At 36.1% G+C, this 18,010-nt stretch overlaps 1 pseudogene; it reads left to right on the forward strand.

Annotated features, from left to right (window-relative positions):
- The first annotated feature begins 612 nt into the window (after positions 1 to 612).
- On the forward strand, positions 613 to 1,190 carry LOC120167444 (annotated as a pseudogene).
- Positions 1,191 to 18,010: the final 16,820 nt, after the last annotated feature.

The following is an 18,010-nucleotide window of genomic DNA, read 5'->3' on the forward strand; positions in this document are numbered from 1 at the left end:
TATTTCATATTTATTATCAGATTATTCTTATTTAATATATTAGTGTAAATATTTTATTTTATTTATATAATTTACTCATACATACATACAAGCTTATTTTTATTTGTAATGATATCTTTACATGTTTACTCTTTGACCAACTTTTTAACAGTAGTGATGTCAATAATATTATTATTTTTCTTGGATTGGTAAATCTATTGATATTGATATTAATGTATAATTTGTTGGACATAACTAAAACAATAAATATAATTTAATAATTAAAACAATCATTTAAACATAATAAGTTTAAAGTAAATCATTTAAACAATCACACAAATATTTTATATTTATCAATCACACAAATTTTGATAGATTTAATAGATTATAGTGATATATTTTAAAAATAATAGTAATTAAGATTGTAAGATGTAGTTTAACCCCTAGTTAAAAAACCAAACGAGGGCTTAGTTTTAGTTTGCTTGGAGAGCACGTTTCCGAATCCTACCCGGGCTATTCCTAATATGTTTCGCCAAGTTCCCTTCATAAATAAGCAAAATTTTGGAAACCTAAACTTGAACAAGATTGCTATTTGAAACCTTGATCCCATCGGTGTATCTGAACCGCTAGAAGATGCCGGCCACCGCAGGGAGAGTTCGAATGCCGGCGAACAACCGGATGCATAGTAGCGACGCCTTGCAAACCCACGCAATTTGGCAAACTGCAATCAGGCGACGACCGCCACTGCCGAACCCGATGGTGGAATCGCATACGTTAACTTTCAAGCCCTTTTAGCACTCGCCCGAATCTCAGGCCCGAACGCCGATGACGTTCGTGGAGCTTGTAAAAAGTGTGGACGTATCAGCCACCTTACTTTTCATTGTAGGAATTATATAAGTTCGAAGGAGAGTATGGAGAAAAACCCTGAATCGATCGAAGCTGCTGTTCTGCATGGACCGCCGGATAACTTGGAAGGGAAGAAGGAAGTGGAGAGCGATGACGAGGACGAGGAGAGTTCGGATTCTGATGTGGATTCGGAGATTGAGAGGATTATTGCCAAAAGGTTATATGGGAAGAAGTCATCGAAGAAGAAGATTGATGACGCTGTTTCAGGATATGGGGAGAGAAAGAAGACAAAGACGTATAATAATATCCAATCAGAGTATCTAAATGTAGATACAAATAACTCAACAACGATCTATCTTCGTTGATTATGAATAACTATTAATATCCGATCAAAAAACATGTTCTAAAAGACGTTTTGTCGAAATGGTCTTTTACCCGGTGGGGAAAAAGAGGTGGTCCTGCTTCGAAAATGAATTTTGAGTGATAAATTTATGATAAAATGTGGTTCGTGGAGTCACCATCAATCCTTGATTAGGGTGTGATTGGACACCAAAAAATAAATTTGTCATTTTAATAAAATATTAGTTTTAATTAAAAAGACAAACTCGGGGTCTGCATTACTAAAATTTGAATTCGGGAGTCAGTTAAGTGTTGGGAAGGATTAACACCCCTATAACTCCCTAAATCGGTACCTAGTCGATTAATTAATTGTCTTTGTAAAAAATGTACAAATTCGAGTCTAATTTAATTTAAGATCCCCTAAAATAATGTTCTTTGAAATTTTGGATGAAAGATAATAATATTTAATTATTTTCTATCGAGAAGAACCGATCTATCATACCTTGAAGCAATCGATTCTTACTCTAATCGAAATAAAAAATATTAAAATTCCATTCTAAATTTCAAAATAATAACACTAAAAATAATTTTAAGAGCGAAAACAATAATATTTAATTATTTCGGATCGAACATTTTGAAAATCCTTTGAAAACACATGCAAAAGTCAAATAAATAAATAAATAAATAACATATCAAACAATTGATTAATTATTTATTTTATCAATATTTAATGAGAATAAGGATATTCAATTAATTAAATATCGTGAGACGAGACCATAGATTCGATCTAACAGTCTTTTCTCGATGAATTTAATTAAAAGAATACAATCATTTTCTCAAACCTTGAATTTTAAAAATGGATTTGATTTAATTGGTGTTACTTAACGAGATAGACTTTCGTTTTAAAATTATCGAAAGTAACTTTCTTATACGTTAAGACAATTACTTTACGACAATATTAAAACGCTCGAATATTACCCTTAATTAATTTGTTTATTCGAGTCAAGGGATGCTGATGAGGATATCATACAAGATTAATTAGAACTAAAATGAATTAAAATGCAATCAACATGCAAAAATCAAAATAAATATAAATTATAGGATTAAAAATTAAACTATTAAACTATCATTCCAAAATTGAAATAACATGAAAAAAAATATAAGGGACTAAAATAAATAGATTCAAAATTAAAAGTTAAAATTATAAATAATAGCAATAAATAAAACAGAGGGATCAAATTAAAATATAATAAAATTATAGTACTGAAATAAAATAAATAAAACTTAATATAATGCTTGAAATATAAATATATAAAGATACATGGGGCAGTAAATAAAATACCAAAAAATAATAATAATCAGGCCTAAAAAAGGAAAATTAAAATAAAGTCCTTTTAGGGACTAATATATAAAACACGGTTAAAGTTTTGAGGACTTAACTGATATTTTACTAAAATACATTAAGGCATATACGAAAATGGCTACATTTCTAAAATAGTCCCTACATGTGACTGTTTTGTAAAACACGCGAAAAGTTAGAGGGATTTATGTTGTAGTTTTACACTTTAGTTTATCTATATATATTACACATTTTTCTTTTTCTCTCATTTGTAACCGATTGAGGGGAAAAGAGAGAGAGAGAGAGAGGGAGAGAGAGAGAGAGAGAGAGGGTGAGATATCCTCTCCCCTGGCTCAGTCGGCCCACCGCCTGACTCCATCCGAAAACCGCTCCGGCCACCGCACATGGTGGCCGGAATTTCTAAAATCACACAAATCACCTTTTTTTTATAGATCTAACCTCCTATCTAATTATTTTCGTCTAAAAATAACCCAAAACAAGCTCCAAAGCCTCTCGACCTTTCAGCTACTCATGCACTCCGACGAACATCCGACGAAGGCTAGACGACTCAGGTAAATTTCCCTTTCAAACTCTCGACTTTCTTTATACTTTACATGTAAGGTTCCTTTGTTTTTTTTCCTTCATTTATGTTTCGATTTGCTTCGAATATAAACTAAATAATAAGTAAAAATAAATGCAAAATACCTCTCAAATATGCATGTTTTATTGCTTTGTTTCTGTTCTAGAAAATCTCAAAGGGTCTAACCCCGTTTACATCGCATGCTACGGGATTTATACCCGTTTTTACAATCTAAAAATAGCACTAATATATTTTATTGGTTGTTGTTTTGGTGCCTAATGATGGTTCATGCATGGTATGGACAGCCGTGATTGGTTGCATGGTGGTGATTGCTGAGTGGTCGGCAGCAGCGGTGGCATGGGAGTGGTCGGCAGCAGGGCGTGATCTGGACTGTTGGATGGGTCCAGATCCAATGGTTGGACTTCAAGGCGACATTAAGGGGTTTTGGAAATCCTAGTAGGAACCTTAAACGAGTTTAGGGTTTTTTATTGGACCTGGATCAATTTTGGGCCCCAAATGGGTCTTGAGTTTAGGGTTCTTAGCCTACTTGGGTTATTTTGTAAACATGTAACCAAAATAATAATAATTTAGTAATTTATTAAATATAATAATAATAATAATAATAATAATAATGTAAATTAGTATAATAATGATAATCTAATATTAGGACGTAAAAACGAGTGTCAACAACTGCCCATCTTTGTTCTATTCTCGTGTTAACAAGAAGAGGGAAAAGACGAAGAGACAATGCATTTTTCGTCCAGTCAATCTCAAGGTTTGAAATATGATTAAGAAATCTGTTCCGCTGTTACTCAGGGAATATCAGATTTGAGGATGTTGATCCATTCCGCTGCTCTTCAGGGAAAATTGAATCGAGGTAAATTTGTTTCACTAGCACTAAGGGAATATCAAATCTTGGAAGGTAGGGATCTGTTCCGCTTCTTCTGAAGGAAATATCAAATCTGGAAGGAGAGGTGATTCATTCCACTGTTCTTCAGGGACATTGAATCGAAACAGACTTGTTCCACTTTCACTGAAGGGAATATCAAATCTTGGAAAAGAGAGACCTGTTCCGCTTACTCTGAAGGGAATATCAGATCTTAGAGGAGTTTGATCTATTAAATCGAAGCAGACTTGTTCCACTTACTCTGAAGGGAATATCAACTCTGGGGAAAGAGAGACCTATTCCGCTTACTCTGAAGGGAATATCAGATCTAAAGGAGTTTGATCCATTGAATCGGAGCAGACTTGTTCCATTTACTCTGGAGGGAATATCAAATCTTGGAAAAGAGAGACTTGTTCCGCTTACTCTGAAGGGAATATCAGATCTTGGAGGAGTTTGATCTATTGAATCGGGGAAGACTTGTTCCATTTACTCTGAAGGGAATATCAAATCTTGGGAAAGAGAGACCTGTTCCACTTGTCTTTAATATTGACAAATCTGAAAATTAAACATTAAGTTAGTTAGACTGTGTTTGAAGATTTGAAAACATCATACCTGTAAGTCTCGGGGTAGTAATCTTTGGAAAGTATTTCTCTTGTGGGAGCTCTTCTTGCCACAATCAAATATGGAAATTTGAAATACTTGTTTTTATGTTGAATCCTTACATCTCTAATATCTCCTTTTAGAGAACCTGTAAGAACTTGGCACAATGATCATTATCATGCATTTCTATGTCATGATCCTATTTATGCCTATCATGTATGCAATGATTATTTTAAAGGTATTTTATTGTCAGATAAGAATTTTCTCTTGTTGATGGCTTTGTACTTCAATCGAATTTGGGGCACGAAAAAACCGACCGCAATTCATCCTGATTAACCATTCGAATTGGATATTCTTTGGTTCTTTTTAACCTTTGAGCCCAAGAATGACTAGCTATTTGACTAGAAACAATCTCTTGGATTATGTGTATCCCAAAGCTTTAACTTTCCACTACCCAACATTGCACAAGCTTCATGCTAAAACTTTTTTTAGCTTCAGAATACCTGTCTTTTCCAAAACTTTTTGTATAATAATGCACAACGATCTCATGTTTCCCGAATTAATTTACATGTTTTTATTGTTAATTAGCATGCTTGCAACATGAAAGAAATCATTTATATATAAACAAATAGTTTTTTTTTGCAAGTACATGGCAAACTTTTAACTGAAACAATCAAAAGAGACCCCAGTAAATATCTTCTTCTATCAATAGTGCGAATGCTTTTGAACTAGCACACCGCAAAACAACTCAAATGTATCTTCTGTCAAAAGGAATTTCAGGATGATGACAATGCGCAAGGGTGTGAAATCCCTTTTGTACTATTAGATTCCCTTAATGTTGGATACCATTAATTTTCAGTCATCCAAGTCTTTTCGATTTCTAGTCCTAACCCTGACCATCATTAATTCAGAATCTCCACCATGCACGAATTCTGAACTCACAATTCTCAAGCCGCCCTTTGCGGGTTTTTAACTTGAGGCCTCCTTTGGTTTCAAGACTCCCTTTACGGGTTTTCATCTTGAACCCTCCTTTTTGTTTTTATATACTTTTTTTTCTCTTCTTTTTTTTTCTTTTTTATTCTTCAAGCAAAATATTTCTTGACTACATTAGCATTCACAGGGTTAGGTAATTCTGGTCCATCCATCTCAGTGAGAATCAAAGCTCCACCAGAAAAGGCTTTCTTTACCACATAAGGTCATTCCCAATTGGACATCCATTTACCTCGAAAATCTTTTTGAATTGGCAGAATCTTTTTTAGTACCAGATCTCCCTCCTGAAATTTTCGCGGGCGAACCTTTTTGTTATGTGCCCTTATCATACGTTTTTGATACATTTGCCCATGACATATAGCTTTTAATCTTGTTTCCTCAATCAGATTCAACTGGTCATATCTAGCTTGCATCCATTCTACTTCAACTAGCTTAACCTCTGATAACACTCGAAGTGACGGAATCTCAACTTCGATGGGTAATACAGCCTCCATCCCATAGGCTAAGGAGAACGGAGTTGCCCCAGTTGATGTCTTTACTGAAGTTCGATAAGCAAATAGAGCAAATGGTAACTTCTCGTGCCAATCTCTATAAGTTTCAGTCATTTTCTGTATGAGCTTCTTAATGTTCTTATTAGCTGCCTCTACCGCTCCATTTATCTTTGGGCGATAAGTGGTGTAATTATGATGTTTTATCTGGAACTGTTTACATACTGGCCCAATCATCTTGTTGTTTAAATTCAAGGCATTGTCAGTAATAATCCTTTATGGCAACCCATATCGACATATAATTTCTCTTTTCAAGAACTTGTAAACTGTTGACCGAGTAACATTTGCATAAGAGGCAGCTTCTACCCACTTGGTGAAGTAGTCTATTGCCACCAATATGAAGCGATGGCCATTAGAAGCTTTGGGTGTAATTTGCCCAATAACATCCATGCCCCACATAGAGAACGGCCACGGAGCATTCATCACGTGTAATGGATGAGGAGGAGTGTGGAGCTTATCCCCGCAAATCTGGCATTTATGACATTTTCTGGCATAATTGATACAATCCGTTTCAAGGGTTAACCAATAATACCCAAATCTCATTATTTGTTTAGCCATTGTATGTCTGTTAGCATGGGTACCACATACTCTCTCATTCACTTCTTCAATAATCATTCTCATTTCTTTGGTATCTACATATCGTAACAAAACCTGATCATGACTTTTCTTGTACAAGATCTCGCCATTAAGTACATATCCTACAGCCAACCTCCGGATAGTTCTTCTGTCATTCTCAGTTGCCTGCTCGGGGTAACTTTGACATTTAATGTATTGCAGGATGTCGTGATACCATGGATTCCCATCCTCTTCCTCTTCTATGCTATAATAATGGGTTGGGTATTCATAGGCTTGCATCGTAATAGGCACCATGCTCGAATGGTCATTGACTTTGAAAGCTGCTGCTAAAGTGGCTAGAGCATCCGCCATCTGATTCTCTTCTCTGGGGAGATAATGAAATGTCACTTGCTCAAATTCTGGGATAAGCTCTAAGACCAACTTACGGTATTCCATCAACTTGGTATCTTTTGTTTCCCATTCACCTCTGAGTTGATAAATTACCATGGCTGAATCCCCATACACTTTGAGTGTAAGCTCAATGGCAGCTCTAAGACCCATAATGCAGGCTTCATACTCAGTCATATTATTTGTGCAATCAAAATTCAATATGCTAGTGAGAGGATAATGTTCTCCACCAGGTGAGACCAAAATTGCTCCAATCCCGTGCCCCAAGGTATTCGCTGCACCATCGAAATTCATCTTTTAATACTCATCATTAGAAGAAACTGCCTCTACAATCGTGATAGCCATTAAATTTTCATCTGGAAAATCAGGGTCTAAGGGTTCATACTCTTCAGAAGCCCTACTAGCAATGAAATCGGCCACAACACTACCTTTAACTACTTTTTGACTTACATACTGATATCAAATTCAGATAGTAAAATTTGCCAACGAGCCAATCTTCCTGAAAAAGCGGGTACCCCCATTAAATATTTCAAAGGATCAAGTCTAGAGATCAACCAGGTAGTGTGATACAATATATACTGCCTGAGTCTCCGGGTGGTCCAAACTAAAGCACAACATAATTTTTCTATTGGTGAGTATCTTGTCTCACAATCAGTGAACTTTTTACTGAGGTAGTAGATTGTTCTTTCTCTTTTCTCGGTTTGGTCATGCTGCCCTAGTACACACCCCATCGAATTCTAAAAAATTGACAAGTATAGGATTAACAGTTTGCCTGGTATTGGGGGTATTAGGACTTGAGCGTTTGAAAAATATCCTTTTATTTCTTCAAAGGCTCCTTGAAAATCATCATTCCATACTCCTGAGTTATTTTTACGGAGAAGGTGAAAAATGGGATCTCACTTCTCAGTTAGTTGTGAAATAAATCGGGCGATGTAATTTAATCTTCCCAAGATCCTTGAACTTCTTTTTATGTTTGCGGGGCTGGTAAACCCTGAATAGCCTTGACTTTATTTGGGTCTACCTCAATGTCTTTGTTGTTCAACACAAATCCTACGAGTTTCCCAGACATTACCCCGAAGGTACACTTGTTTGGATTAAGCTTTAACTGGGATTTCCTTAATCTTTGGAACAATTTCCTCAGATTTTTGATGGGTCTACCTCAATGCCTTTGTTGTTCACCACAAATCCTAGGAGTTTCCCAGACATTACCCCGAAGGTACACTTGTTTGGATTGAGTTTTAACTGGGATTTCCTTAATCTTTGGAACAGTTTCCTCATATTCTCGATGTGTTCTTCCTCCGTTTTAGCCTTAACAATCATATCATCAACGTATACCTCTATTTCTTTATGCATCATGTCATGGAATAGTGTTACTATGGCTCTCTGGTAGGTTGCCCCTGCATTCTTTAGCCCAAATGGCATTACTTTTGTAACAAAACGTGCTCCACATGATGATAAATGTAGTCTTTTCCATATCATCCGGATGCATCTTTATTTGATTGTAGCCTGAAAATTCATCCATAAATGAAAATAGGGTATTTTCAACAGTATTGTCTACCAGGGTTTCTATGTGTGGTAGAGGGAAATTATCTTTCGGACTGGCTCGGTTAAGGTCTCTATAGTCAATACACATACGAACTTTCCCGTCCTTCTTGGGCACTGGAACAATATTTACCACCCATTCCAGATACTTGGCTACTTTCAAGAAGCCAGCATCAAATTGTTTCTTTACTTCCTCCTTGATTTTTAGCAGCATTTCAGGACACATCCTTCTGAGTTTTTGCTGTACCGGTTTACATTATGGCTTTATGGGCAATTTATGTACTACTAACTCAGGGTCTAAACCTGGCATGTCCTCATATGACCAAGAGAACACATCTCCGTATTCTCGAAGCAACTCAATCAATTTTTTTCATCCTTTAGTAGATAGGATGGTGTCAATCTTTATCTCTTTTTTTATCTGCCTCTGATCCCAAATTCAAGATTTCAAAAGGCTCTTTATAGGGCATAATCTGTTTATCTTCCCTCTCTACCATTTTCAGTAATTCAGGAGGTAAGTCACTTCCCTCGTCATTATCATCACTCTCAACTTCCCCCTGACAAATAGGCCACTCAAAATCTATCTCCGGGTCAGAGTCATCAGCATTCGTACTATTTATACCAGAAGTTCTGAGAGGAAAATAATTGAAATGATATATACATATAATAATATAGGATAACACTTATCCCATAATAATAATAAATAATAATAAATGAATGAAAAGAATATGCACGAGAGAATGTTTTCCATTTTGTGAATTGTCCAGAATGAATCTTTCATTAAACATAAAAAAACATATAAATTAACCCTTTACAAAAGATCATCTATTGTCCCAGGGTTTAGACAATAGGGAAAGTTTTTGTGCATTACTCTGAAACAGTTTTGTAAACTACATGTAATTCTTTTGCAGTCCAATTGTGTAGCACAAAACCTGGTGGTGCAGGGTATATCCCCTTGGCTCTTCCTTCTTCGGTTTCTTCTGCTGATATCATAATTATGTCTAAATTCCTCAAAGTCCTTTCAATAACTGGTTCCTGAGATGATTGTGCCTCCTGAAACATATAACCTCCAAATATGAAAGAGTCTCGTAACAATGGGAAAACTATGGGTTCCCATTTAATATATTCTCCATTTAGCCTGGCCTTCATTCTCTCCTGACTTTTCTGAACACTTTTCAGCTTTTCTTTCGAGGTTGGGCGAAATCCCAGACCAAAACGATCTCTCTTGATGCTGGGAAAAACTGGATTAACATTTCCTTGTAAGTGGCTCCCTAGTCCTCTTCCGACTTTGGCTCCTCTACCCATAGTCATTTTCAATATCATTTTGGTACAATTGGATAGCCTAGGCTTTGGAATTTTCTTCCTCTCTGCAACAAAAGTGGCATTAACGAATTCCAAAGACTTGAAAGAGCTCTCAACCACTTTTTCACCTCAACGTATGGAGCAGTAGTAAATACAGAGGAAATAATGTCTTCCTTAGCATTAATGCATATCAGTATTCCTTCTATTACAAATTTGAGTTTCTGATACAAAGTGGAGGGCACAGCTCCCGCCTGGTGGATCCAAGACCTTCCTAACAAGCAATTGTAAGTCGGCATTATATCCATGACGAGGAATTCAACCTCATAAATTAATGGGCATATAGTTAAAGGGACATCGATTTTTCCCAGCACTTTCCTCTTCGTCCCGTCAAAAGCTCGCACAATGTTCTGGCAGTTCTTAATGTGCGTACTGTCAGCTGGCAACTTTTTTAGAGTCACAAGTGGCATAACATTCAAAGCTGAACCATTGTCAATTAATACTCATGATAACACATGACCTTTGCATCTAACGGCGATGTGTAGAGCTTTAGGGTTACCCATAATCCCAGACGGGATCTCATCATCAGAGAAAGAAAGGAAATTTTCTGCCTGAATATTTGCAACCAGTCGATCTATCTTTTCTATTGGTATATCTTTCGACATAAAAGTCTGATTCAAGACTTTTAACAAGGCACTTCGATGTGCTTCAGAGCTTAATAACAAAGCCAAGATTGAGATACGAGCTGGCAATTTATCTAATTGCTCGACAATGTTGTATTCGCTATGTTTCAAGAATTTTAAAAACTCTACAACCTCATTCTCGGTTACAGGTTCATTAACTGTCGGCTCATCATCTTTCAGTAATATCTCAACCCTTTTTCCTTTATCAGGGCTGCTCTTTTCTCGGGTTCACTGGATTGGTTGGGAGAATAACATCTCTCACTTCTGGTGAAGTGACCTATCTCATCCACATCTTCCTTAGTAGCCTCTGAATTCTTACCATTCTTTAGATGGCATTCATACTTTCAAGGGACCTGCTTGTTGTCCTTATAAGGGAAGGACAATGGAGGTGTAATCACTACTTTAGGGACTACTTTTTCCATAGTCTGGGCTTTTGGTGTGATGACCAAAGGGCAATTAGCATTGTAAACTCCCTTGGATGTGCCTTCAGAAGCGTAAACTTCTATCTCTCTCTCTTTCGTAGCTTCATGGTAAAATTCCATGTCTTTACTATCTATTAGCCCTTGAACCTAGGCCTTGAACTTATCACAGTCTTGAATGATATGATCCTCGCAACAATGGTAGGGGAAAGCATGCCCATTCTTGTTAACATTAGAGATCAACCAGCCTACTTTGACCATTTGTCCCCATATCCAATCCATGGGTGACTTCACTTCATCGATTTCGGTTATGACTCCATTTACTTTCTCCTCAATAACAACATTAACCCCGATCCCTACATGGTTCGGAAGTAGGTTTTTAGCCACATTGGGCTCCTCACTCTCACCGAAGTTGATGACATTTCTCTGTTTTAATCACTGCACCAACTTCTTAAAGGCTAAGCAATTTTCAATTGTATGTCCCGATATCCCCGCATGATACTCACATTGAGTGTTGACATCATACCATTTTGGGTAAGGAGGCTCGATTGGAGAAGTGTGGTATGGGGACACCACATGTTTGTCATACAAGATCTGGAAAAGTTCTTTATAAGTTATAGGAATAGGGTCAAATTGAACCTTTTCCCTTTCTTGTCTTGGCTCCTTCGCCCCTTGTTTAACAGGATTTTGTGTAGAAGACCCAGTGGCTTGAGGTCGGGAAACTGTAATATTATTAAAATCATATTTCTTTACAGTGCTGATCTCATTATCCTTCCTTCTTGCAGGAGGCTTTTGGCTAGATTCTCCCCCGTCTAGTTTCCCACTTCTGATTGTCATCTCTATCATTTCTCCTGCTGTAACAATATTAGCAAAATTTTTGGATGAATTCTGTAACACCCCTAACCCGTATCCGACCCGAATATGAGTCCGAGGTGTCACATTGACTTTTCAAACTTTGACACTTAAATAAAAACAGAGAAATTTTAAACTTTCATTTAAACAAAATACGTTAATTTACATAAAAGAGACCGCAAAATAAAAAATCGATTAGAGCATTCCTAATTAACAACTTATTACATGCCAATGCTCTATACACAACCAAAATACCTACTTTGTCAATTACTTCTGATCTGATCTTTTAGTAGTGATGTTGTCCTTGCCACTTCTATTACTGCTCTTCTTGTTTCTTGGTACCTACGTGTAAATCACTTACACGCTAAGTCATAGACTTAGTGAGGCAATAGATAAACATGTAACAATAGATTCATGAATATGCATTCTTACCATTTGATCATGACATTTTAATATGCATGTATATATTTCACTATGACATATATAATCATGTCATGCACATATGAAACTTACCTTATTGCACCACATTCACTTTAATTTATCTTTCAATTGACCATGTACATTATTGAGAACAGAGGTACGTGAGTACATCGAGGTTGTACACTAATGTTGTCACCACAGCTCGATAAATTCCCACTAGGGGCAGTAAATATTTGTCCCGAAGGACCACTACGTCCCGGAGGACCACTAGATATGTCCCGAAGGACCACTGGATACATCTCGAAGGACCACTGAATACGTCCCGAAGGACCACTGGATATGTCCCGAAGGACCACTATAAACCCTCGACTCTTGGCATGCCAACTATACCTATAGCTCTCATATCATATAACATGGACTTAAACATGAATACATTTCTCATTTCATATATTTTCATCACTTTTCATGTAACACATATAATCATTTCCATTATTTACATACCTGGATTGTTTCTTTGGTAATGGCATTCGTTCAATTAATATCATATTAAAGCATAATGAATTATGCATGAAATCACTATAACAATAATATATATATATGCATGTACATGAAAATGGAAACATGAATTCAACTATCAGAGATAGACTTATCACAAGTCTTATCTTTATACACTTTAACTATAAAATGCACTCACCTTAACCTTGCTTGCTTGACTCGATCCTTATCCTTCGTTTGTTTCGGAAAGAAATTACGTTCTATATCTACATAGTAATACATTTATACATATCAATAATCCAATTGTATACTTTAATCTTCCAATTTTTACACTAAAGGAAAGACCAGTTTCATTTCTTGTATAAAGTAGGTATCGATACATCCCTAACTGAGATATAGATACCCTATCTATGGTATAGATACCCTGCCTATGGTATAGATACCCTGCCTATATTATGGAAATTTTCATCTTCAGGGGGGTATCGATACCCCCTATATAGTATCGATACCATACTGACATTCTGTAATTTTTCGTTCAAGAGGAGGTATTGATACCCCTTCATATGGTATCGATACCCTATGATAAGAAATTATATTTTGAGCACAAAAATCAACTCATTTCTGCTCAAACACTTCCTATTTCACTCCTTTACATATACTTAACTCATGTACTCATACTTAAACTCATTAATACTCATTCAATACATCCTTAACTTTAAAATCCACTTCTCTTCCTAGAATTCAAAAATCATACTCAAATTTCAATATGTTCTAAATCAAATTCTAATACTTCATATTCTTTAATTAGGTTGATGACAAGTCAAATTTAACTTCAAATTCAACTTATCAACTCTTTTCCATAATTTCATATAAAAACCCATTTTCTTTAATCTCTTATAACTTCTTCATCTTTTGATTATAAGACAACTTAAGCTTTCCTTAAGCTTAGTTATTATCTAATGATCGAAACCTAACTTAAATTTCAGCTAATAATCAATCAACTATTAAGAAATCTTACCTTTGCAAGTTGGAGTTCACGGCTGGGAGAATGAAGAAGAAAACTCTGGAGACTTTGATATATCCTTCCCCAACCCTCATGTACTAATATATATCCATTCTTTAATTAATTCTTTCTTTGCCCTTCCATTCCTTCTTCCTTTCAATTCAATCATATACAATAATTACATATAAATCTTTATACTATTCAATCATTCTATTTTAATCATGAAATTTTGAGACTTTACAATTTAGTCACTAACCCATAGTTTGGGATGTTACAAATCTCTCCCCCTTAAGAAAATTCGTCCTTGAATTTTCATTGTACAAATAGATGGGGTACTGAATCTTCATGTCCTCTTCACATTCCCACGTCGCTTCTTCTACCTTGTGATTTCTCCACAATACTTTGACTAATGGAATAATCTTGTTCCTTAATTATTTAACTTCATGAGCTAAAATTTGGACTGGTTCTTCCTCATACGTCAAATCCGATTGCACTTCTATTTCTTCTGGTGACACAATATGGGAGGGATCAGATCTATATTTCCGAAGCATTGAAACATGAAAGACATTGTGAATTTTCTCCATTTCAGGTGGCAAAGCTAATTGATATGCCACTGGTCCCACTCTCTTAATGATCTCATAGGGTCCAATGAACCGAGGACTAAGCTTTCCTTTACGTCCAAACCTCAATACTTTCTTCCAAGGAGACACTTTCAACAACACTTTATCTCCGACTTGAAACTCAATTTCTTTCCTTTTTAAATCAGCATACGATTTCTGTCTATCAGCTGCAGCTTTCAGATTATTCTGAATTACTTGAAATTTCTCTTCTGTTTCCTGAATCAACTCAGGACCAATAACTTCTCGATCCTTAAGTTCATATCAGTTCAAGGGCATACGACATCTTCTCCCATATAAAGCTTCATAGGGATCCATTTTGATACTTGACTGGTAACTATTGTTGTACGCATATTCAGCAAGTGGCAAATACCTTTCCCACGATCCTTTGAATTCAATTACACAAGCTCTTAACATATCCTCCAGAATTTGGATAGTTCGTTTGGATTATCCATCGGTCTGAGAATGAAACGCTGTGCTAAAGTTCAGTCGTGTGCCCAATGCTCCATGTAAAGACTTACAAAATCGTGATGTGAATCTAGGATCCCGATCAGAAACTATAGAAACAGGAACACAATGCAACCGTATAATCTCTCTGATATACAACTCAGCATACTTATCCATAAAGAAATCAACTCGTATCGGAATGAAATGAGTTGACTTAGTCAATCTGTCTACAATCACCCATATTGAATCTTTTTTGTTCGGAGTTAAAGGCAACTCTGTTACAAAATCCATCGTTACGTTCTCTCATTTCCATTGAGGAATAGACATTGGTTGCAATAATCCTGACGGAACCTGATGCTCAGCCTTGACTTGCTGACAAGTCAAACACTTAGATACGAATTCTATAATGTCTTTCTTCATTCCAGGCCACCAATATCGACTCTTGAGGTCCATATACATTTTGTTTCCTCCAGGATGCATTGTCAATGGACTACAGTGAGCTTCCGTTAATAAATCATTCTTTAATTCATTATCATTTGGAATTACTAGCCTCCCTTGATAATATAGGTTCCCATCTGACTTGATCTCATAATCATTTAGCTATTCATTCTCTAATTGTTGTAATTTCTTCAAACATATTTCATCTTTTCTTTGTAATTCCTTAATTCGATCCAAACATGATGGCTTGATAGTCAATTCAGCACAAATTGTACCATCTCTGCCAAATGATAGTTTGACATCCAAAGCTCGTAAGGCTGCAAACGTCTTTCTACTTAAGGCATCTGCTACCACATTTGCATTTTCGGGATAGAAATCAATCACAACATCATAATCCTTGAGAAATTCCACCCATCTTCTCTGTCTTAAATTCAACTCTTTCTGAGTCATCAAGTACTTTAAACTCTTATGATATGTATACAAATAGCACTTTTCACCATACAAATAGTGACGCCTGATCTTTAAAGTGAACACTACTGCAGCCATCTCCAGATCGTGTGTCGGATAATTCTTCTCATGCGGTTTTAATTGCCTCGAAGCATAGGCCACCACCTTGCCTTCTTCCATTAACACGCATCCCAAGCCATTATGGGACACATCACTATACTCTACAAAGTACTTGCCAGACTCGGGTTGGACTAACACTAGAGCTTCTGTCAAAATCTTCTTTAACTTTTCTAAACTCTCTTGGTATTCCTGAGTCCAAGCAAATTTTACTTCTTTTCTCAATAACTTAGTTAGAGGTAAAGCTATCATCGAAAAGTTTTGAACGAACCTTCGATAATAACCAGCTAACCCCAGAAAACTTCGAACTTCTGATACATTCTTTGGAACTTCCCACTCCAGAATAACTTTAATCTTTTGAGGATCCACTCGAATTCCTTCTGCAAAAATTACATATCCAAGGAATGCCACTTCATTAAACCAGAATTCACATTTTGATAATTTATCATACAACTTCATATCTCGTAAAATCTGTAGAACGATCTTCAAGTGCAAACTATGTTCTTCTTATGACTTTGAATACACTAAAATATCATCAATAAACACCACCACAAACTGATCCAAATAGGATTGGAATATTCTATTCATTAGATCCATGAAAGCAGCTGGTGTATTCGTAACTCCAAACGGCATCACAATAAACTCATAGTGGCCATATCTTGTTCTAAACGCCTTCTTTGGAATGCCTTTATCTTGAATTTTTAATTGATGATAACCCGAATATAAATCAATCTTCGAGAACACTGAAGCTCCCTTCAATTGATCAAATAAATCGTCAATTTGGGGGAGTGGATACTTGTTCTTGATGGTCACTTTATTGAGCTGTCGGTATTCGATACAAAGACACATTGATCCATCTTTCTTCTTAACAAATATAACTGGAGCTCCCCAAGGTGATACACTTGGTCTAATAAACCCTTTGTCCAGTAACTCCTGTAACTGTATCTTTAACTCTTGCAATGGGTGTTGTTCCCGGCATTATCTCAATTTGGAATTCTACCTCCATGTCCGGAGGTAAACCTGGCAACTCTACAGGAAATACATCGGAGAACTCTCTCACGATAAGAATTTCTTCAATCTCTTTGTCTTTGTCTCTTACATCCAGCACATTAGTAATGAACCCTTGACATCCTTGTAACAGTAACTTCTTTGCCGTCATCACTGGGATTACATTTGCCAATGGATTCCACCTTTCACTAAACACCGCGACTTCTACCTCTTCCGGACTTCTCAACGTTACTCTTTTCAGTCTACAATCGACATTAGCGTAATAATGATATAACCAATCCATTCCTAATATCACTTCAAATTCTTTGAAAGGTAATTCCATCAAATTAGCAGGGAATTCAATTCCTTGAATTCGTATGGGACACCCTCGACTCACCATATTTACCCGAGCACTGTGCCCTAACGGATTCATCACTATCACCTCATTGTTAGTAGCTTCTAACTGAATGTTCAATTCTCTCACTAACTTACTAGTAATGTATGAATATGTAGACCCCGTATCAATCAATACCATAACATGTTTATCAAACAACAGAAAGGTACCTGTTATAATCTCCGGATCATCCCGATCCTCATTAGTCCTGAGATTATACACTTGAGCAGTGGAACGTATCTCTTGTTGAGCAGATGACTCTAACTAACTTCTTCCTCTTCCTTTACCTCTTCCCCTTTAGCCTGTAGAAATAGATCCCTATGGCTGTGCAGATTCACCGGCTACCCTGGTACAATCCCGAATAAAATGTCTGGTGTCCCCACATCTAAAATAGGCTCCAGAAATCATTCTACATATCCCATAATGATTTTTTCCATAATGTGGGCATTGTCTGACTTGACTCTGATTAAATCTTCCAGCTTCAGATCCCACTGATTGAGTTTGTCTGCCTCTCATCGGATTTGATCCTCTAGCGGAGGATGTGTTGAAACATTTTAATATTTCGATATAACAAATTAAGTTAAATGGATTTTAAGATTTTCCAAATGATTTTCTAAGTATATTCGATATAACTATTCGAATATCAAAACATTACTCCAAATATTTCAAAAATCATTTTTGATCCTTACTTAAGTGTAAAATTAAGTTTTAATCATAAAACAATTTCAAAATATTTTACAAAGTATTTCGAACCAATTCAAAGCCAAAAATTCCAGAATACTC

Source organism: Hibiscus syriacus, unplaced genomic scaffold, assembly GCF_006381635.1.
Source record: "Hibiscus syriacus cultivar Baekdansim isolate YM2019G1 unplaced genomic scaffold, ASM638163v2 tig00111678_pilon, whole genome shotgun sequence".
Classification (NCBI taxonomy): domain Eukaryota; kingdom Viridiplantae; phylum Streptophyta; class Magnoliopsida; order Malvales; family Malvaceae; genus Hibiscus; species Hibiscus syriacus.